Here is a 4684-nt window from a genome sequence, read left to right as displayed (position 1 = left end):
AAATGAAAGATGGTGCACCCTCACATTTTGTACAAAAGCCAACCAGACGGGCAGTTGGATCTTACTTCAACACGTGTGATGGGACAGCATCCTACGGCGCTTGAGGGCAGCAGGCTAGCCTAGGTGGTGCAGGGCAGGTCCCATTGCATACACAGCTTTAGCAACTGACAGTTCCCTCTAGTATCTGCTGTCTGGGGCAGCCACCTCACTCTGCCCAATAGTAGAGCCGGCCCTTGGGATGAAAAATGTCCTGTACTCAGGCTTCAGTGAATCAGTTAATTCAACTGCTGTGTGGGAATCGCTGTTCTAAGCATAGCTGCCAAGTTTTCCCTTTTCTCGCGAGGAAGCCTATTCAGCATAAGGGAAAATCCCTTTAAAAAAGGGATAACTTGGCAGCTATGGTTCTAAGCAATGTAGGGCGTGTGTCACACTGTATAAACCAATTAAAGCAATAAATAAATAAATAAATAAATAAATAAATAGTTTAAACCTCATGTGTGAAAGCACCCATAGCTGCTAATGAAATCTGCAGCCATTCATCATACTGACCTCAGACTATTCTAACATCTTTAACAGCAACATCCAACATAACACAAGTGTAAGCTCCGTGTAAAATCTTATCGGGCCCACTAAAATAATGTGATTTTTGTTTACAAGGTGTTGATGGGGTTTAGAAGCTTTGATAATAATTCCAGACAGTCAATAAATACAGAGACTTTTACACTGCCGGTAGGAGCCTAGCTAAATTATCTAATCTTGAAAATGACAGACAGCACAATGAACTCTGAACTTAATCTCCTCCAAACACTGAGGACACAGCTGAGTGTTTAAAGTGCTATATAACCTCAGTACCTGCTTTGAAAAGGAATCACTCGATATCTGGAGACCCAGAAACACAGAAGGTGGAATCCACTTGGTGCTGCTTGCTCTGTTGCTCCAGCGGAGGAATCCACAAACAGAAGAAATGTGGGTGGGTTATTTTTATTTTGCTGACCCCCCCCCCCAGCCTTCAGAGCTGCCCTTCCTGATGTGTTCTGGAGCATTGGGGGGAGCTTCCAGAACTGATTTTGGAGACATTTTGCCATAGCTGTCAACCCTCCCTTTTTTGCTGGAAATTTCCGCTGCTATCCTAGATTGTTAGATATACCGTAGACTGTCCCCGGGACAGGTGAGGCTGCTGATTCCTTATTTTCAAATCCGAAAGTTGACAGCTATGCATTTTGCTGAGGAGGAAATCAGGAAAAACGATTCACCCAGTTTCTTCTGTTAGGGGATGGGCATCAGATGATGGATATTACATTGAATAAGCTCAGGGAGGTACTTCATACAGAACTGGCTTCTGTTGGTAAATGAGTAGGCTTTTGAGTTACACAAAGCTCTTAGTCGGTCAGCATATGGACATTTCACTCAAATGCTTGCAGATTCTTGTGGTATGGACAGCTGAATTGACACTGTCCACCAATTCTATATCCTGCCTTTCTCCCGCAGAACATAGCTCAGTTGGTTAGAGCGTGGTGCTTATAGTGCCAAGGTTGCAGGTTCGATACTCGTATGGGACAGCTGCATATCCCTGCAATGCAGGGGGTTGGACTAGATGATCCTCAGGGTCCCTTCCAATTCTACAATTCTATGGTTCTACATAAAAAGCAATTTGACAACAGCAAATTCTTAAACTTACACAGTGCTGCACATTTTGGGCCTATGACACATTGCCAAACAGGACAAACTGTTTCAGGCAGCCTTCACACTCCATAACCAAGCAGATACTTTAGCATATTATATTGGCTACAACATAATGCTTCTTTCAAGCCTATTTTCAGTGAGAGGAGAGAACCCTATAGCAACAGGGAAGGTGTTTGTGTGTGGGGGGCAAATTTGCCTGCAGGTATCACATTGGCAATCCCTGATCAAGGATAATGAAAATATAGCTACTGATTCCATTAGGCAATTTCACAGTGCAATCCTAACCATGTCTATTGAGAAGTTTGATCCCCATATGGGGCACCTGAATATCCCTGCATTGCAGGGGGTGGACTAGATGGTCCTCAGGGTCCCTTCCAACTCTATAATTTGATGATTCTAAGTAAGTCCTATTGAATTCAATGGGGCTTATTCCCAGTTCAGTGGGCTTGGGACTACAGTCTTAGAAGTTGTAGTTAATGGCCTCATTCTCTACCCCAAACTCTTTAGATGGCAATGTGGATTATTTGAAGCACTTCTCAAAATATGGTAACATAGCCCTGTTGTATATGGGGCCCCTGCTGCTCATTCTGCTGAGAGCTGACCCTGGACTTGGGCACCAACTTCCTGCACTGAACATAGATCAGTGATGGGCAACCTTTTGATCTTGGTGTGCTAAAATTCGCCCAAAAACCGAGCATAAATATACTTACCTGGCAGGGGAGACACCATGATCATGAAGGTGGTTTTCCCAGGGTGAGACTCATCCATTGCACTGCGGGTGTGCTGACCCCTGCGATTTCCCCAAATGCGGGAAACTCGACTGCATAATTTGTGGTAGTGGGGGACTGCGTTCGCGCTTTCCCCAGATTTTTTGGTATAAATAAATAAATAAATAAATAACCCGAGCATAAATCGGGTGGTGTGTCACTTCGAGGAAAAAACCACAATTTCGCGATATTTATAGTTTAAATAACAAAAATGTATAATTGTAATACAGTGGTACCTCTACTTATGAATGTTTCTACTTACGAACGGAGCTCCGTCCACCATCTTGGATGCGGTTTAGATAGGAATTTTTCTACTTACGAATTTTTAGATAGGGTTCCTTCGACTTAGAATTTTTTCTCCCAATGCATTCCTATGGGATTCGACTTACAATTTTTTTCGACTTACGAATGTGCGTTCGGAACCCATTAAATTCGTAATACCACTGTATATAATTGTATTTAATAAACCAAAAACTAATTATTTAACCTAACCAAACCAAAAACCCCTTATTTATCACAAAGTGCCCAGAGTTGTTGAGCTTTTTTGGGGGGGGAGCTGCTGACCAAAGTTTTGGAGGTTTTTTGGGTGGGTGCAAAAGTTGCGTTGCTTTTTTTGGGGGGGGGGTGCCCCAAAGCTGCTGCACTTTTTTGGGCGGAAAGAGAACAGAAATAACTGATGAATAATACCTTCGCTGGAACTAACATACAGCACCGACATAGTCTGCCGAAGTGCCAGAAAAACAGCACAGAAAGGGTTAAAAAACCAATATCTGGCTACCAGCAACAACAACAACAAAAAAGGTTTTAACAGCGGAGACAAGCTGTAGCGTGAGGAGGAGCGGGAGACAAATGGGGGGGGGGACAACAACAACAGCACAAATGAGCCGATGGGGCACGTGCCAGCAGTGAGGGCTCTGCGCGTCACGTCTGACACGCGTGTCATAGGTTCGCCATCACTGACATAGATGCTTGTATAGACACTCAGACACGAGTCCTAAACCTGAACTCAATAAATGCATTTGCAGAAAGTTAAAAGGTGGGTTAAAATATGGGCACATACTTCAGTTATCTGTTTGCCATTCCAACATTTTTAATTCAAGATTTAATTAGTTTTTTAAAAAAAAATAAGCTGAATTTAAACAATTCAATGAACTGTTGTAGACATTTTTTTCAAATGTGATGTTCACCTTCCATAGACATTCTCTCTCTCTCTCTCTCTCTCTCTCTCTCTCTCTCTCTCTCTCTCTCTCTCTCGGAATGATATTTACAGGAGAAGCCCTGCTATTTCTGTGGAATATGTGGAAGTTTCAATATGTCCCTATTTTTCCTTCATTACCATTTTAGTTTCCTTTGAGTCTGGCAAAGTGCATAATAATTTTTTTAAAAAACCATGGGAAATTACTTGCAGCTACTTTTGTTTTCAAAAACGGTTTCTGTCTGCAAATTATAAATATAATAGTGTATGTGTATGTGTGGAGAAATAGGCCCCTTGAAACTTGGGAGAAAATGTTTATGCTTGCATTCATAAGATTCCTTTTCACTTTTTCAGAGAACAGTAAAACCTTGAGTCTGAGTCAATTTAGCATCTTACACCAAGCTATAAATTAATTTGAAGGAGGATCACACAATCTGGTCATGCCCTCATTAAACTGACATTTAAGTGATTGGTGTTGCTCAATGTTTTGGCATTCTTGTGTGTAGCAACACAGCCCATTTATTTCCCACAACAATATTTATTTTGCATGACTATAGTTCCATGGTTACTTCATTATCATGCATGAAGCAAGCCGGAAGCAAGCTATGTGTGGTGTGTAATAAAGAGGAACTAAAACTTGACCTGTAGATGGAGTGCTTTTGAAAAATCATTTGAGCTTCACGTTGTCATGCGTTTTGTTTGGCAGGACAATAAGCTCCCCAATGTGTTCACTCAGGAGGAATTCTTAGAATGATTAGCAGAAGCATTCACTTCTTAGTGGTGCTTCAGTGTGAATGCCTAAATAGTGGCTACCTAAATACAAACCTTCTCCCAGGTTAGCCTTATCATAGGGCAGGAGTGGGGAATCTGTGAAGTCTCCAAATATTGCTAGCCTACTCCTTCCATCATCCCTAATGTGCTGGCTGGGGCTGATATTGCTGAAGTCCAGCAGTATCTGGAATCTCGAGATCCCCATGGCTCAGGCCCACTTCACCTAAAATGTAACACATGAATGGGACAGACATATGCTTGCAAACAC

The 4684-nt window shown here is 42.2% G+C and overlaps 1 non-coding gene across 1 annotated transcript; it reads left to right on the top strand.

Annotated features, from left to right (window-relative positions):
• Window positions 1-2385: 2385 nt before the first annotated feature.
• LOC118096679 (U1 spliceosomal RNA) lies at window positions 2386-2549 on the top strand. Its single transcript, XR_004693958.3, has one exon. It is a non-coding gene; the product is annotated as a U1 spliceosomal RNA (small nuclear RNA).
• The last annotated feature ends 2135 nt before the right edge of the window (window positions 2550-4684 follow it).

This window comes from Zootoca vivipara, chromosome 5, assembly GCF_965207765.1.
Source record: "Zootoca vivipara chromosome 5, rZooViv2.hap1.1, whole genome shotgun sequence".
Lineage (NCBI taxonomy): Eukaryota > Metazoa > Chordata > Lepidosauria > Squamata > Lacertidae > Zootoca > Zootoca vivipara.
This window is presented reverse-complemented; position numbering and strand designations above follow the sequence as displayed.